The sequence below is a fragment of the Eretmochelys imbricata genome, chromosome 4 (assembly GCF_965152235.1).
Source record: "Eretmochelys imbricata isolate rEreImb1 chromosome 4, rEreImb1.hap1, whole genome shotgun sequence".
NCBI lineage: Eukaryota > Metazoa > Chordata > Testudines > Cheloniidae > Eretmochelys > Eretmochelys imbricata.
In genome coordinates this window covers 40,683,901-40,703,382 of record NC_135575.1, presented here as the reverse complement: position 1 = coordinate 40,703,382, position 19,482 = coordinate 40,683,901, and positions in this window count along the sequence as shown.

The window sequence follows — 19,482 nt, the reverse complement described above, 5'->3', positions numbered from 1 at the left end:
CTGTAAAATACATGGTGGTTAAGGGAAAGTACAGTATAGGTTGTTACAATTAGTAATGGCTGTAAGCACAGGAGATGGAAAAGGATTCAAGGAAACATATTGCCACTTATATAGCCTATATGAGGACTAAGCAGAATCGCAGTCAATGCAGAGGTTTCTCCAGCCTTACTCTGTCAGGGTGTTGCCCCAAATGCAGTGTGGGCTCAGGAAAGGGAGGACCATGAAAAGGTAGGGTCTTGGATCTTCCTCTCCCTGCACTGGCCTGTGTTTCTGGCAGGTAGGCTGCATACCGAGAGTATGCTGCAACCCATAAGGGTGAAAAGTAGAAAGGTTTCAGCATCAAACCTACTTTGCACTTTCACCTCACCTGAAACATTCAGGCCAAATCACCCCAAAATATAAAGCATGCACATTCATTTTTCTGTTAAAAACTTAACACCTAGGTGTAAAGAAAATGGAACTTTCCAAGAGATAATTTTTAACTTATTCATTACAAAAAATATTTAAAATGATTACCTCATTAGTAGTTTGGAGGAGCCCATGGAGCTGGAAGCAGAGCAGCATCAGCCGTGCTGAGGCAGAGTGGAGCTGGAGCAGTCTGGAGCCAGGTGCAGTGAGCAGCTGGGCAGAGTGAGGGGGACCCTGGGTAGTGGGCCTAGTGCAGGGAGACACCCCCAACCAAGAGGCCCTGCAGGCCAGACCTGGAGGGGGTTCGTAACCCGACGGGGAAGGGTCAATGTGCAAAGAAGGGTCCTGCCACCTAGAGCCTGAGAGCATGTGGCCACTGCCAAAGCAAGTGTCTGACCCGCAGCATCCCTGCAGCACAGCCAGGGCTGAGAAGAAGGCCTGGGATTTGAGAGGAACAGACTGAACTTCCCTGACATTCCAGAGACGCTGGTTGTGATGTCCCCATTCACAGAATGGGGTGACGTGTTTTTCTTTAAGCTTTCCCATTTTTTTCTTCTTTTTTTTAAATTGATTGCTGTTTAGTAAATTGTATTTGCTTTGAACTGTACGTAATGATCAGTGGGTCAGGGAAGCATCCAGTGCAGAGAGAGCACCCTGGAGTGGGGACACCCTGCCCTAAGTGACCACAACAAGGTTGGGGGTCGAGTCCCGCAGGAATCCTTGGCCCAGCCTTGTTGGGGCTACCAGGACTCTGCCACACAGGAGAGTGGAAGGGGAGCCCTTGAGGTCAGGCAGGCCTCCGGGTAGAGGAAGTGAGAGTGAGGACTCAGATCCTTTCGCTAGCCCACTTCACCGGGGTAATGTTTAAGCCAGGAAAGTTCCCCATAATAGCGGGACCATTCCCCCACTTACATAATTATTCCTCCTTGCTAAAATTCTGCCACAGCCAAAATATTCACACCAGTACATCCAGGCCCCATATTAACAAACATCATGTCATATTAAACCTGATTAACAATTATCAAAAGAACATTTAACATATTTAACATTCTACGTCTACTTCTTCGTACTATACATGACTATACATTAAAACACTACATAGAACCAATAATAATCATTTCTAAGTTTAACAGGCACCCTTAGTAGTTCTCTGGGAGCTTCTTAGGACTGATGGTTCATTACCCATTTTTCTAGTCCCTTGTCCCCAAGTGACACCAGGTCAATTTGAGGAATCTGGCCATTTTTGTCAGGGTTTGCCCCATTGGTTTCAGCCTCCACAGGGCGTGCTGATCTATGCCTCTGATGGTCATTGACTGGACTAAGAGTGCAATGTTTCAGCTTGGCCCCTATGTACTACTCTCTCAGAACCAACTCATTCAGGCTACATTTTGTAAACTGATAGCTCGGGATTGTTCTGAGCATCTACAATGTGGGGATTTGACTCCCACTGGTCCTGTATTTTATGATGTCCTAGTGTCTATGGTTATGAACTAGTACATGATCACCAGGCCTGATGACAGCCCCACTGGACTTGCGATCGTAAGTCCTTTTCCTACTTTGGGCTGTGTTTCAGGTGTACTGAGAGCAAATTCACAGGCTGTCTTCAGCTGGTCATGGTGACCTTTGACCCAGTCATCCAAATTGATCACTTCATCCTCCTGAGGGCCCTTTCTCTCCAGAATATCCAATGGCAACCTGGGATCACTCCCAAACATGAGATAAAAAGGAGCGTAACCTGTCGACGAATGGATATGGCTGTTACAGGCCAACACCAGCTCAGGGAGATGTTCCTGCCACACTCGCTTCTTTTCAGGCAGGAGTGTTCTTAGCATGTTGTGCATTGTCCGGTTAAATCTCTCGCACTGAATGTTTCCTTTTGGGTGACAGGGTATTGTTCAGCTTTTGGCTATGCCATACAGTTTACACAATGCAGATATCACCTTTGATTCAAAATTCCTCCCCTGATCCGAGTGTAACCATGCCGGACAACCATAGTACACAGACCAGTGTTTTATGAGGGCTTCTGCCATTGTCCATGCCATCTGGTTTCTAGTTGGAACTGTGACAGTGAATTGGGTAAACATGACTGTGAGAACCAGTATGTTCTCATACCCCTCTGAAGATCTCTCTAGCCGTGTGTAGTTCATCGCTAGGACTTCCATTGGGGCAGTCACGTTAGTACAGGTCAAGGGCACACCATTTGCAGTGATGAATCCATGCTTGCATGTCGTTACCCATCATGGGACAATAATAATTTCTTCTCATCACCTCAAGAGTGTTCCTGTCTCCAGAATGCCCCCCTAGCCGCTCCCAATCATGCCTGGCTTCATAAACTTGCTGGTGTAGCGACACAGGCACCACTAACTGCCACGCTTCTTTGCCATCTCAGGGATGATATGTTACCCGGAACAGCACTCTGCGGTGTAATCTAAGTCATTCCCGCTGTCTGGTTAGCTTCTTAGACTGGGGGCATCTGGCCCCAAATCTCTGGTCTGGCCTCATTCGGCTCATGACTGCCACTAGGACAGGTCCGATGTCACCTTCTCATTGCAGAGTTTGCATCTTCTCCCATGAGTACCCTGAGATTATTGCGCTCTCCCCTTTTACCAGGTTTTGTACTGCATCCTTTACTGTCACTTTGTCCTCAGGCTTTGGATTCTCTAGCCACAAACACGTCCACCCAACATCTGCAGGAATGACTAGGAAGTCTTTCTTCAGATCCTCGTCCTCTTCTGATTCCTCCTCTAGAGACAATCTAGACAGGATGTCAGCATTGATGTTCTGCCTTCCAGGTTTATGCTGTACTTCAAAAGTGAACTCAGTGAGTTGGGCCACCCATTGGTGTTCAATTGCACCTAAATTAACCATTGCCAGGTATTGGAGTGGATTGTCGTCTGAGATTAATCTAACTAATTAATCTGACTAATCTAATCGCCTTTTATCATGAGATTACTGGTTCTGTGGATGAAGGGAAAGCAGTGGATGTATTGTTTCTTGACTTTAGCAAAGCTTTTGACACGGTCTCCCACAGTATTCTTGTCAGCAAGTTAAGGAAGTATGGGCTGGATGAATGTACTATAGGGTGGGTAGAAAGCTGGCTAGATTGTCGGGCTCAATGGGTAGTGATCAATAGCTCCATGTCTAGTTGGCAGCCGGTGTCAAGTGGAGTGCCCCAGGGGTCTGTCCTGGGGCCGGTTTTGTTCAATATCTTCATAAATGATCTGGAGGATGGTGTGGATTGCACTCTCAGCAAATTTGCGGACGATACTAAACTGGGAGGAGTGGTAGATACGCTGGAGGGGAGGGATAGGATACAGAAGGACCTAGACAAATTGGAGGATTGGGCCAAAAGAAATCTGATGAGGTTCAATAAGGATAAGTGCAGGGTCCTGCACTTAGGATGGAAGAATCCAATGCACCGCTACAGACTAGGGACCGAATGGCTAGGCAGCAGTTCTGCGGAAAAGGACCTAGGGGTGACAGTGGACGAGAAGCTGGATATGAGTCAGCAGTGTGCCCTTGTTGCCAAGAAGGCCAATGGCATTTTGGGATGTATAAGTAGGGGCATAGCGAGCAGATCGAGGGACGTGATCATCCCCCTCTATTCGACATTGGTGAGGCCTCATCTGGAATACTGTGTCCAGTTTTGGGCCCCACACTACAAGAAGGATGTGGATAAATTGGAGAGAGTCCAGCGAAGGGCAACAAAAATGATTAGGGGTCTAGAACACATGACTTATGAGGAGAGGCTGAGGGAGCTGGGATTGTTTAGCCTGCAGAAGAGAAGAATGAGGGGGGATTTGATAGCTGCTTTCAACTACCTGAAAGGGGGTTCCAAAGAGGATGGCTCTAGACTGTTCTCAATGGTAGCAGATGACAGAACGAGGAGTAATGGCCTCAAGTTGCAGTGGGGGAGGTTTAGATTGGATATTAGGAAAAACTTTTTCACTAAGAGGGTGGTGAAACACTGGAATGCGTTGCCTAGGGAGGTGGTGGAATCTCCTTCCTTGGAAGTTTTTAAGGTCAGGCTTGACAAAGCCCTGGCTGGGATGATTTAACTGGGAATTGGTCCTGCTTTGAGCAGGGGGTTGGACTAGATGACCTTCAGGGGTCCCTTCCAACCCTGATATTCTATGATTCTATGATTACTGTGAATTTAGAGTATACTAAATAATCCTTAAATTTTTCAGTGATAGCCCACTTCAAGGCCAGCGGTTCTAGTTTAAAAGCTCAGTGGTTTTTGTATTTCTTTCTGACCTCCTTAGCCCTCAGCTCGCATATACGATCACATGCTCAGGCCCCCTCTTGCTTCTGGCTGAGCACTGCACCTAAGCTGTGCAGGCTTCCATCAGTTGTCACTATAAATGGCAGGGTAAAACCGGGATATGCAAGTACAGGTGGTGACATCAGCCGATGTCTTAATTCGTCAAAAGCTGTCTGACAGGCATCATCCCACACAAAGGATTGGTCCTTTCCCTTCCTTTGGGCATACGTGTCCATTCAAACAGCCCAAACAGAGTCATCACTGCTGTCTTTTCCTGGTCTTGTTCTTCCACTGCAACCTGGAAATGACCAGAAGTTAAAATGAGGGTTGAAAACACTCTTGCACTTCCTAATGCATCCAGTGACTCTTCCACGCATGATAGCGGGTAGGCATCCTTGTGCATTACCTCATTCAGTTTCCTGTAGTCACAGCAGAATCACACCCCACCATCTTTTTTTATTACAATCACTATCGGTGATGCCCATGGCTGTGGCTTTCTTTAAGGACACCTGGAGTCAATAGGTCCAGGCTGTGTCTTTTTACCTCCTGGAACACTCGTGATGAAATCCGCCGGTGTCTCTGTTTTATCGGGATAGCAGCTCCACTGGGTATTTCGTGTGTCACTGTGGTGGTGTAACCAAAGTCTTACTTGTCCCTGGAAAAGACCTCTTGATGTTTCTCCAGTAGCGCCCACAAATGGCCGACCTGCGTAGGGGTTAATTGTTGGAGGTCCACTTGGACTGGAATGGGTAGCTTTCTGTCGGGTGTCACTTGTGACGTGATTACCTGTGCTCCTTTTTCCACTTTTATCACCCACAGCTCATCCCCATTTTCTTCCAGGGCAACCCTCACTGGGAGCACCACTCCTTCAGGTTGGTGTACCTCTGCCACCCTGGTTCAGGGGCACAACTTTATGGCCTTTTTACTTGAGTTTAATAGCCTGACTGGCATTTTTCCTTTGCTGGCATTAGCAAGCACATTTGCAATCAGGAGCCCATTAGGGAGACTGGTCCCAGGTGTTGGCTCGACAAGCACTCTGTATCCATCAAAGTCGCTTGGCACCCGGCAGCATCCATCAATAATCTTCTCACTCCAGGGAGGCATAACCACCTTCTGTCTCCCTGACACCTTAACATAGCCAATTTGTCCTGCGGGACCCAGGAAACATCCATGTCTCTCCACTTGAGCTAATACCTGCTTCAGTGTAGCGTCCTTCTTAGGCTGCCCATGATGGTTCATTTCCTGGGTTCCTTCTCCTACCAATAGTAATTCTTTCAGCTCTCTTATAATATTCATCCCGAGAATTCCCGGTACTCTGTTCTCCATTAAAGTATTTTCTGAAGCTGTGTCCTTTAGGATAAAGATGCATTTCCTGGGGATCATTCAACCCATGTGCCCTACATCGGCTTCAAAGGCACCCCATGAGAGGAATGGCAAGTCCATTAGCTGTACAAATTGGTCAGATCTCTCTCTTTTAAGTAGTTTTGGAACTATGATTCAGAAATAGTGGTGACGTCTGAGCCAGCGTCTATCAAACAGCAGGTTCTCACCCCTGCTATGGTCATTTCCACTGTCAAGCAGTCCCTGAAAGCTCGGCCACAGAAGTTGTCGCACACACTAACATCATCAGGGTCCTTTTCCTCACTGCTGGCATGCTGCCCTTTTCCTAGCGATAGCCATAGAAACCCTTCTGTTCCCACGCGGCTTTCCCTTGACAGTGGGCTACTCGCTCCTGGTGCCTCTTGGATTTCAGGCACCTGGGACTCCAGTCTCCTTCTCAGTGGACAGTCTCAGCTAGTATGTCCTGGCCTTTCACAGGTGTAACAAATGTATCTTCCCAGCGCATCTTTCTGTGGGGATCTATGGGACCCTGGGGCCCTTGAATATTTTGGCCTGTTAGTGGAGGTTTTTCCTTTCATCACCTCAGTCATCACTTTCAGCATCTCCCCCTGTTGGACTGCCAGTTTTTGGACAGTTTCACTTAAGCTCTCCAATGTTAACTGTGTTTGGGGCAGGGCCTTTTCCCCAGTAGTTACATTCACTTGGCCCCCACTTCATGTACAGGGGTTAGGCTTGGCCGTCTCTTCCACAGGAACTTCCTCTTCTTCTGACCACATAATGGCAGCCTCTTCCTTCAACCTTCTTTTCATTTCACAGCGGAGGGAATCATCCTGGAGCCCCAGCACTATCTGCTCTTTTAGAACCATATCTGGGTCTGGAACTCATTGAGGGTCTCGCCGCTCCACTTTACTCATTCTCTCCTGGAGGTCATACAGTTTCACCAGGCTCCTGCTTTCTCTCAAAGAACTCCTTTAGTTGAGTTCCAATAAATACCTTGTCTCCATACCCTTTTAGGGTGAGTTTAAATACCTTTTCCACATCTTTCTTGTCTGCCAGTGCCATGAACTTTACTCTGGCCTTGGCCTGGCCCTTGAGGTGTTCCTCTATGAAGTCCACATGATCTTCTTCAGGTACTTTTAGCACATGCATAGCTGCATTCACAGACTTGACCCACTCATTTACCGTAATGTCACCTGGCTTGTCAGGAAGCCACCAAACTCTGTGACCTTCTGCTCCCATGGGACATAAATAGTGGGGGTTTCTTAGCTTCTGCTGCTTGATGGTCTATTACTGCCTTAGCCAGTGATAAGGCTTCTCTCTGTTTTGTTCTAGCTTGTTGTAATGCCTCAGCTTGGTCTGATAATCTGCACTGAAGTTCAGCAAACTGGGCCCATAGAATTCTTCAATTCCAGCCATGGTAGGGATCTTGACCAGGCCTGGACAGTACTACCATAACTCAACCAGTAAACCAATGGAGTAGACCCTGTGGATAGGGTCATGTTTGTGACGCCAATTAAGTAAGTGGGGGAATGGTCCTGCTGTTGTGGGGAACTTTCCTGGCCTATACACTACCCCGGTGAAATGGTCTAGCGAAAGAATCTGACCTCGCTCCCACTTCTCTACCGAGAGGCCTGCCTGACCTCAAGGGCTCCCCTTCCACTCTCCTGTGTGGCAGAATCATGTAACCCCAACAAGGCTAGGCCCAGGATTCCTGGGGGGCTCAGCCCCCAACCTTGTCATGGTCACTTAGGGCAAAGACTAGGGTGTCCCCACTCCGGGGAGTAAGTCTGACAGCAGCAGAGGGAACTGTTCAAACAGCGGCTTAGCCTGATGGCCAACAGGCAACAGACCCCAGCACCAGCACAGGCTGTGCAAGAGCAGCTACTGCCAATGGTCTGTCATTGAATCATAGAATATCAGGGTTGGAAGGGACCTCTGGAGGCCATTTAGTCCAACCCCCTGCCCAGAGCAGGACCAATCCCAACTAAATTATCCCAGCCAGGGCTTTGTCAAGCCTGACCTTAAAAACTTCTAAGGAAGGGGATTCCGCCACCTCCCTAGGTAACGCATTCCAGTGTTTCACCACCCTCCTAGTGAAAAAGTTTTTCCTAATATCCAACCTAAACCTCCCCCACTGCAACTTGAGACCATTATTCCTCATTCTGTCATCTGCTATCACTGAGAATAGTCTAGATCCATCCTCTTTGGATCCACCATTCGGGTAGTTAAAAGCAGCTATCAAATCCCCCCTCATTCTTCTCTTCTGTAGAATAAACAATCCCAGTTCCCTCAGCCTCTCCTCATAAGTCATGTGTTCCCTCAGCCTCTCCTCATAAGTCATTTTTGTTGCCCTTCGCTGGACTCTCTCCAATTTCTCCACATCCTTCTTGTAGTGTGGGGCCCAAAACTGGACACAGTACTCCAGATGAGGCCTCACCAATGTCGATCACGTCCCTCAATCTGCTGGCAATGCCCCTACTTATACATCCCAAAATGTCATTGGCCTTCTTGGCAACAAGGGCACACTGTTGACTCATATCCAACTTCTTGTCCACTGTCACCCTTAGGTCCTTCTCTGCAGAACTGCTGCCTAGCCATTCGGTCCCTAGTCTGTAGCGGTGCATTGGATTCTTCCAGCCTAAGTGCAGGACTCTGCACTTGTCCTTGTTGAACCTCATCAGATTTCTTTTGGCCCAATCCTCCAATTTGTCTAGGTCCGTCTATATCCTATCCCTACCCTCCAACATATCTACCACTCCTCCCAGTTTAGTGTCATCCGCAAACTTGCTGAGGGTGCAATCCACACCATCCTCCAGATCATTAATGAAGATATTGAACAAAACCGGCCCCAGGACCGACCCTTGGGGCACTCCACTAGATACCGGCTGCCAACTAGACATGGAGCCATTGATCACTACCCGTTGAGCCCGACAATCTAGCCAACTTTCTACCCACCTTGTAGTGCATCCATCCAGCCCATACTTCTTTAACTTGCTGACAAGAATACTGTGGGAGACAGTGTCAAAAGCTTTGCTAAAGTCAAGGAATAGCACGTCCACTGCTTTCCCTTCATCCACAGAACCAGTTATCTCATCATAGAAGGCAATTAGATTAGTCAGTCATGACTTTCCCTTGGTGAATCCATGCTAACTGTTCCTGATCACTTTCCTCTCGTCTAAGTGCTTCAGAATTGATTCCTTGAGGACATGCTCCATGATTTTTCCAGGGACTGAGGTGAGGCTGACCGGCCTGTAATTCCCAGGATCATCCTTCTTCCCTTTTTTAAAGATGGGCACTACATTAGCCTTTTTCCAATCTTCCGGGACTTCCCCCAATCACCATGAGTTTTCAAAGATAAAGGCCAATGGCTCTGCAATCACATCCGCCAATTCCTTTAGCACTCTCGGATGCAACGCATCCGGCCCCATTGACTTGTGCACGTCCAGTTTTTCTAAATAGTCCCGAACCACTTCTTCCTTCACAGAGGGCTGGCCACCTCCTCCCCATGCTGTTCTGCCCAGTGCAGTAGTCTGGGAGCTGACCTTGTTCGTGAAGACAGAGGCAAAAAAAGCATTGAGTACATTAGCTTTTTCCACATCCTCTGTCACTAGGTTGCCTCCCTCATTTAGTAAGGGGCCCACACTTTCCTTGGCTTTCTTCTTATTGCCAACATACCTGAAGAAACCCTTCTTGTTACTCTTAACATCCCTCACTAGCTGCAACTCCAGGTGTGATTTAGCCTTCCTGATTCCATTCCTACATGCCCAAGCAATATTTATTTACTCATCCCTGGTCATTTGTCCAATCTTCCACTTCTTGTAAGCCTCTTTTTTGTGTTTAAGATCAGCAAGGATTTCACTGTTAAGCCAAGGTGGTCGCCTGCCATATTTACTATTCTTTCTACACATCGGGATGGTTTGTCCCTGTAACCTCAATAAGGATTTTTTAAAATACAGCCAGCTCTCCTGGACTCCCTTCCCCCTCATGTTATTCCCCCAGGGGATCTTGCCCATCAGTTCCCTGAGGGAGTCAAAGTCTGCTTTTCTGAAGTCCAGGGTCCGTATTCTGCTGCTTTCCTTTCTTCCTTGTGTCAGGATCCTGAACTCGACCATCTCATGGTCACTGCCTCCCAGGTTCCCATCCATTTTTGCTTCCCCTACTAATTCTTCTGTGAGCAGGTCAAAAAGAGCTCCGCCCCTAGTTGGTTCTTTACGCTATATTGCCTTTAGCAGTCAAAGTAGCCACTGGCCAGTTCTGGAGTGGGGAGGGGAATGAGCTAATCCATACACTCTTGGAATGGAAGTATTCATTGAAACAGATGTACTGTGTTCACTCTACTCACCATAAAAGCACAGGGGAAGGAAAACAAGTTACGCTGGAGGTGTGCAATTCCATTACCAGTGACATTGCACTGATTGACATTTCTGTTGATTTTGTTTGCACTTTTCTTAACATGCTCAAAATACTCTGCCACCAGACTCTCCTCTTTGTCCCTTATCTTTCTTTTGTAGCCATTTGCTATTATAGTTGCTGAACAAGTACAAGATTCATATTAATGGTAGCCAGGAAAATACACAAAGACAAAAATATATGGTTATAAAGATTTGACTGTTTTACCCCCTTTATTTTTGTTTGCTTTTGTTGTAGGCAGTTAGCTTAAGCCCTTGGAAAACAGAAACCCCCTCTCAAGTTTCAATATTTGAAAGTGCTTTTTTTTAATCCATTGCTATGTATTCATTGCCATCTGCCACAGTCAGAGATAATCTGAAATAGGGGCATGCAGTGACAGGTCAGAAATCATAGAGTGCTTGTGTCATAGAAGGAATGTCTTATGAGGCAGGAGGAAGTTACAGTTTAAGTAATATTCTCCAAGACTGATTCTGATCAGTAGTCTGAACTAGCCTCAGAGTCCCATTGGGTTATTTTGTGAGCTGTGGTGAAAAATTGTATTAATGTGTGTGTGTGATTCTTCATACTTAATATTTATAGTGCCTGTATTTTGTTCAATGAATTCAAGTAAAAAAACCACAATATTATTATGGCTAGATTTATCTTATATGTTTATGCTAAAAATTTCACTATATAGCAGGGCCCGTGTATTTTAGAGCAAGTGGGACTCAAATTTTACAATAAAGTGTTTCAATTTCTGAAACGTGTTGCAGCAGATTGGAAATACATCTGCAGTTTCAGGTAAATTAAAAAATGGGGTTCTGTTGAATTATATATGAATGTTAACACAGTTATTACTTTTCTTATGTATTATTAACCAGGACAAGAATTCCTTTTATTATTTACTTTAATATTAAATACAATTTGTTTCATTTTGCTAACAATGCTGTCTAGGGCAAAGAATGGGAATTCTGTTTTGTGAAGGATTTCAAAATTTGATTTAATTCCAGCTTGGAACAAAAAATTCAAAATGATCCATGAAAGAATTATTGTTCTGCCCAGTGCTACTGGGAGCCCCAGCTCCAGTGCATTCTACATGGTGGACTGCCCTGGAGGTGGTGACCCTGGAAACCCAGGCTGTCAAGGAACCATAACCCTGGGAACTGGAGCTCCCAGAGCTGAACAGCCGTTGGCTCACCATCAGCCTGACATCAGGTCTTTCAAGAAGCCAGGTGGACAAGTTGGTTGGTGTGGTTCCATTGGAAACCTGCCAAGTTGGTTGCCTGCAGAATTTTATCATTCATAGTAGCAATTCATAATCATTTATGACAGTAGATAGTCATTAGGGAAAGAGAGTGAGAATGACTATACACCTGTAGTCAGGGCACTTACCTAAGATGGGATTGACCCAAGTTTAAGTCTTTGCTCCATTGACTATTTAATTATTTTATAAAAAGTGGAACATCAGCAAAAAGATAGATTGAGAAAACCCAATACCACCATGTCCCAGTGTCCTAACCACTGGCCAAAAGTTTACAAGGGAGGCAGCCCCACTACCTTGTCCTCCAGCTGTTTTGTGAATCCTTTGCTAGCTTTTCTCAAAAAGCTTGAAAGTGAAAACAAAACTTTTCTACTTTAAATATTTTATTTTTGTAATGTCTAAATGTTTCAATTTGATTCAAATATTTGTTTGATTTTTTTCAATTTGCTGAAAAATGTCAAACAATATCCTTTTCGGATCAGCTTGAAATGAATATTTGTTTCAAAACAATTAGTAACCTAAAAAATATGTGATTCACCCGTCTAATAAACACCCTATGTTACTACCTGCTGGTAGTCCTTCACAAGCAGTCCCATTGTGAGAGAGGTAGCAGTGAGTTGCGTTTTACGAGAGGTATTAAACACTCTTCAAAAAGTGTCAAGCACCAGGGAGAGACATTTACAAAAGCATGTACTCCAACTGAAGTCCATGATAAAACTCCCATTGGCCTTATCTTCACTAGCTAAAAGATATGTTCTTAAAATGTGTTAGCTGACATACTTTAACTGTGTTAAAGACCTCACGCAGACAAGGCAAATTATAGTTTTAACATGTTTTAATGGGTCAGGGTAAACCCTAGACTCATCCCTAGCGTGTTAAGAATGCTCTTTTTTCCCTCATATTATTATAGCCATCAATTTCTAAGGGAATAGAGTTAGGACAATAGTAGCACTTTTGAAATTCTTATCCAAAGAACATTGCCCAAAGGACTGCACAAAGGCAAGCTACAACTGCAGCTGGAGTGGACACAGCAAATGCAACTGGATGTCTGTTCAAGAGCTAGTCTGGGTTAAGCACTCCTTTGTCTCGATGGGATGTTACAGAGAACCCAGTCTTCTGCAGACACTGATTATAGTCAAACCTATCTGAGGGCCTATATCAACTTACCTTTTCCTTATATTGCAGAGCAGCTAGTTAAAATGGGAATTAGGGCCCAAGTCCTCTTGAACTAGCCCAAGCTTGGTATTGAGAACAATGAAGGCCATGTGACATTGAGCTAAGGCGATCCATAGGTGGGAGAGTTCAGGAGGTGGACTGGTGAAGAAAAGGGAGGCCAAGAGTCATAGGAGAAGGAAGCTGCTTTTCTGACTACAGGGCTGGACACAATGTCATTTTACAAATTACTGTGTGAAGAGATGCTGTTGTCTTTATCATCTTTGTTTATGAATAGAACTTATATACATTTTATAATAAATTATATATAATATATAATAATAAATAAATTAAACTAGAAAATACAATGAGTCCATGACCCCCGTTTCTCCTTTAATGGAAAACTGATGCATTGCAAAGGCCTCCAAAGTCTGCTAAGACAAGGTGTGGCGCATATGTGCAGCAGATACAGCCACTCCATTACAGAAAGCATATGTCTGATAGTCAGTGGGGTCAAGCTCCTTCTTTAGTGAAAAATCATTCTGATTGATCAATAGCTATAAGGCCTGACCCACATACATATATTCAGAGTCGCCCGCTCTCTTCATTGACAATCAAGTTCTGTGTGACGAATACTGTTGTAAGGAAGCTAACCTACTATTCCTCTGCCACTTTTATGCATCTTGGCATGCCAAATGCCATAGTCTGGACTCTTGGCTTATGATTTTCTTCAGCAAGCTCTCTTGACCAATTTTGGACACAACTGAAATGAATGAATATGACAAGCCTCAGAGAAGGCCATCATTAGTCTTTCTGTACGTGGTGAGACCTTGCCTTACTGTCCTCACATTGATGGAAAGTTCATAGCCTTTTGCACATCAAAACTGCAAGCCTAAAATATCCCTAGATGTCCTTAAATAACTGTAGCTTTTTATGATATAGTAGCTGATGTTTTAAGACAGTACCAATTAACTATGTTGTTAAGAGTGCATAAATAGCAACAGTCTCTCTTAAAACTGCTTTATTGTTCTAATGAAATATGACTTCATAGCCGTGGAAGTGGAACACAGCGTTCACATTACAATTGTATGTTTCAGCTTGATTTTACTGGTTTTCGTCACTTGGTTGCTGTGATTTCTGAAACAGTTTGGGAGGCAATTAAGCAAAACACAAAACTGTTTCCAGGAACTTTTCTTTTAGAGAAAGCTCTAAAATTCCCTGGCCACCCTCTGAAACATCTCTCAGCATTTTGCGATATTTGGAATAGCTGCAGTGGTCCAAACAGTAGAAGCTTAACACTTGTTAAATGAAACAATTTTTAAGAAACAGATTCATTATGGCACAGCCCATAGATATGCATCTATCCAAAGAAACATTTTTTTCTTCAGACATAGGAAGAAAGACTTGACAGTTCTAACAATGAAAAATGTATTCTCTGTCCATTTTAAAGCACCCTCATGATGAAACCTAACCAGGTCATTTACTTGATCAAGAACTAATTAATATCAAACAATACATTATAGTAGATGAATATAGATACCCTACTAATGGCATCTGCTGGGTAAGATGGGTGAGCTATGCATAATATGTACACCACAGTGGCCTTCTTTGAAATGATGACCACTAGGAAATCCATATTTAGAAAATATGTACAATCAGATAGCTTCACTTTCTTCCTCTTAACTACATGGTATTACTTGATCACCATCTATTGCAACAGAATTATGTCTCTTAAATTACTTCCTCTTGAGATCCATACAACTTTCAACAAAATCTGTGTTCTCAAAGCTATCGAAAAGGGTTACTGACTTCTAAGGGATCCATACTTTATTAAAATACACAAATGTTTGCTGATTGTGTACATCATTGTCTTACCTGTGCCCAGAATACAGAGTGCTAGCATTGGTACTGGAAATTCTTTAGCTTTCAGTTTTGTACAGACAGATTTATCCCCATACTGAGCCTGGATGATGGCTGGAGATGAAGTTGAAGGAATAGAGCGCATTCTTGCTGGTGTTGTTTCTAATAGGTATTATAAATAAAAGTGCTCCAAGAAGTAATTTATTTCTAGGTCAGTAGATGTCATATGGCTGTAGAGTTGTAGAGGAAGTTAAATTGGGGAAGGTCTAGTTAGAGTAAGTGCATTATTAGGGAAGTCCAATAATGGTTGCATATTAAAAGGGAGTTACTCCATTGTCATTTGTCTTTATTTGGTAAAGGTTGTGAGAAACCTCAGCACTTTCTCCATCTCATAGGGTCTCATTATAAGATCAATACAAATAAAGCACTGAAATTTGGAGGCTGTGAAACAAAATTGAAGGAGTCTGAGGAGAGCAGTAGTTCTGCTGACTATATCTTACATGTGTGGCTCAACTTCTATTGTAAAAGACTCAAATAGAACTCTCCCAAAATATATGCACATGACAATTATTTTCGCTGAAAAGCAACTACCTGTGTTCTGAAGGGCAACATCCTGGAATGCATCCATGCAGAGCATGCTGAACAACACTGGGGATATTTTTGGCCATGGACACCATGACAAATACCTGCTCTTGTATAAAGTACCAATAAATATCCGTTGTCAAGGTTCCTCCCCCACTCTGAACTCTAGGGTACAGATGTGGGGACCTGCATGAAAAACCTCCTAAGCTTATCTTTACCAGCTTAGGTCAAAACTTCCCCAAGGTACAAAATATTCCACCCATTGTCCTTGGACTGGCCGCTACCACCACCAAACTAATACTGGTTACTGGGGAAGAGCTGTTTGGACGTGTCCTTCCCCCCAAAATACTTCCCAAAACCTTGCACCCCACTTCCTGGACAAGGTTTGGTAAAAAGCCTCACCAATTTGCCTAGGTGACTACAGACCCAGACCCTTGGATCTTAAGAACAATGAGCAATCCTCCCAACACTTGCACCCCCCCTTTCCTGGGAAATGTTGGATAAAAAGCCTCACCAATTTGCATAGGTGACCACAGACCCAAACCCTTGGATCTGAGAACAATGAAAAAGCATTCAGTTTTTTACAAGAAGACTTTTAATAAAAAATAGAAGTAAATAGAAATAAAGAAATCCCCCCTGTAAAATCAGGATGGTAGATATCTTACAGGGTAATTAGATTCAAAAACATAGAGAACCCCTCTAGGCAAAACCTTAAGTTACAAAAAAGATACACAGACAGAAATAGTTATTCTATTCAGCACAATTCTTTTCTCAGCCATTTAAAGAAATCATAATCTAACACATACCTAGCTAGATTACTTACTAAAAGTTCTAAGACTCCGTTCCTGGTCTATCCTCGGCAAAGACCCAGCATACAGACAGACACAGACCCTTTGTTTCTCTCCCTCCTCCCAGCTTTTGAAAGTATCTTGTCTCCTCATTGGTCATTTTGGTCAGGTGCCAGCGAGGTTACCTTTAGCTTCTTAACCCTTTACAGGTGAGAGGAGCTTTCCCCTGGCCAGGAGGGATTTCAAAGGGGTTTACCCTTCCCTTTATATTTATGACATCCGTAATAACCAGAATCTTAGCATAACTGCCTGGAGTTGAAAGGACAGAAGTCAAACCCGGGAGGATTCAAAACTAATTTAACCTTGGTCTGACTCAAAACCAGGAAGGCGAGATACAATACATAATGGGGACCTTGAAATTCCACGTATCCAGCAGATTTCCCATATTTCCCCCCCATCATTTTTGTAAACATAGAATCATAGAAATTTAGGCTGGAAGGTACCTTGAGAAGTCATCATGTCCGATCCCCCTGTGCTCACGCAGGACCAAGTAAACCTAGACCATCTCTGGCAGGTATTTGTCCAGTCTGTTCTTAAAACCGATGGAGATTCCACAACTTCTGTTGGAAGTCTATTCCGGCACTTAACTACCCGTATAGTTAGACAGAAAAGGAAAAACTTTCTAACTTATATTTCCTGTGCTGCAGATTAAGCCCACTACTCATGCCTACTGAAGGTAGGACAAAATGAACAATTGATCATAGTCCTCTTTGTAACAACCTTTAACATATTTGAAGACTTTCAGTTCTCCCTCAGTCTTTTTTTCCTGCAAGATTAAACATACTCAGTTTTTTAAACATTTCCACATAGTTCAGATTTGAAAACCTTTATCATTTTTGTTGATCTCCTCTGGACACTCTGCAGTTTGCCAACATCTTTCTTAAAGTGTGGTGCTCATAACTGGATACAGAACTCCCTCTGAGTCCTCACCAGTGCCCAGTAGAGCGTGACTCCTACCTTCTGTTACTTACATACCCCACACCTGTGAATACACCCTAGAATATTACTTTTTTTGTAACTTCATCACATTGTTGACTCCTATTCAATCTGTGCTCCACTATAGCCCCCAGATCATTGCTAGCAGTACTACCACTTAGCTGGTTATTCCCCATTTTGTAGTTGTGCATTTTACTTTTTTCTTCCAAAGTGAAGTGTTTTGCATTTATCTTTACTGAAATTCATCTTGTTGAATTCAAACCAGTTGCCCAATTTGTCAAGGTCATTTTGAATTCTAATCCTGTTCTCCGAAGTGCTTGCAACCCCTCCCACCTCAGTACCATCAGCAAATTTTATAAGCATACCCTCCACTTCATTATCTAAGTGACTAATTCAATAATTGAATAGTACTGGATGCAACACTGACCCCACTAGAAATGCCCTCCCAGTTTTCACACTAAATCATTTATAACTACTCTTTGAGTATGGTCTTTCGACCAGTTGTGTACCTGCCTTATAGTAACTTCATCTGGACTCCATTTCCCTAGTTTGCTCATAAGAATGCCATGTGGTATTGTGTTAAAAGCCTTACTAAGATCAAGATATATCTCACCTTGGTTTCCCCTATCCACTAGGTCACTAATACTGACAAAAAAGAAAATTAGGTTGATTTGGCATGATTTATTCTTGACAAATCCATGCTGCTTATTTCTCTTAACCCTACTATCCTCTAGGAGCTTTACAAATTGAGTGTTTGTTAATTTGTTCCACTATATTTCCAGGTATCAAAGTTAGGTTGTCTGGTCTAAAGTTTCTCAGGCTCGCTTTGTGCCCCTTTTAAAGATAGCTACTATGTTTGCCCTTCTCCAGACTTCTGGGACCTCGCCCATCCTCCATGAGTTCTCAAAGATAATTGCTAATGATTTCAAGATTTACTTCATTTGGTTCCTTAAATACCTTAATATGAATTTCATTAGTACCTGCCAACTTGAATATATCAAACTTATCTAAATATTGTTAACCTTTTCTTTCCCTATTGTGCCTTATGTTCTATCCCCCTTGCTGTTAATATTAATTGTGTTGCATATCTGGTCATCCATTAACTTTTTTAGTAAACATGATGCTTGCTTCTTGTTGGACAGATGGAATTTTAAATCTCCAGGACTGTATTTCAGTCCTTATACTTGAACCTTCCCAGTTGTGCATATCTATATATATAATATTTGTAGCTACATGCTACATAATCTCTTCCTTTTTCATAATATTAATGGCCCCCATTGTAGGTAGCATTTTCCATGTTCATTTCTTGATTTATGATATTTAGAATAATAAACTTTCTGCAAATGACATTGAACAAAATAAGTTTTGAAAGGCAATGTGAAATAGCATTGATGATTTTAAGTAAGTGCAAAACTACCATAAAATATTAATCTTCAGCCTTATGACTGACCTTATCTCTCAAAATGTCATAAAATAAACTGCATTTTAGGCCTAATCTGCTAATAAAAACATTACATCATATGTTGCTCTGTAAATTCAAGTCAGTAAAATCCTACGTAAAACAACTTTGTAGAGAAAAGAGCTTTGTAACAAAATGCCATTGAATATTTTTCTTTCATTTGCAATCAGTTCAGATGTCTATATACTTTTTATAGAGTTCCGATTATTCAAAAAGAAGGCTTTTTCTCAGTTTGTGCCAAGAACTTTGGGGATAATTTATTGTAATTGCATCTTAACGCTGAAAGCACTTTATTTTGCCATCATGTACATTTGGGATAGAATTTCTTCGTATACATTTTGTAGGGACTTAAGTGATGGCTGGCCTGCATGTAAATGAGATAAGCTACTGCATTTACTATAGCAAGTGATTTCACACCATAAAGCCACTATTTAATTGTGCAGATGGGTGACAAAAATGCTTAATCCCAATAACATTGAATAACATAATTGCCTAGATGAAACATACGCATTCACCACATCCAGTACCAAAAATAAGTTAAGGTTAGGGTTTAGAATAGAATTTATTGAACAGGTTCTAGCAGCTGCACTGAGTCATAGCCCATTTTTGTAAGGATCTTATCAGAAAACAATGGAGAATCTGTTGAAACTCTTTATAGATGATTTATAATTTAATCACTGACATGGTTGTCATTCTGCTCCTTGTGCACTTGAAGTACTGAGCTGACTGCTTGTTTCACTTTCTGTATTATGACTATGGAGTATTATTCCTAAATCAGCTTTAGCCCAAAAGCAATGAGACCCCTGCAAATATTTATTTCCAATTATAAGCAAAATCTTTCTCTCAGACATTCACATTTAGTCTAAACCCATTATTCATTGAACTAGGGAAATTAACTATGGAACTCAGAATTTGTTTGGTCAATACCTTTAAAAATCAAATACTCAAAGATTTTTCTCTTTCCTCAGTGCACTGGGAGCTT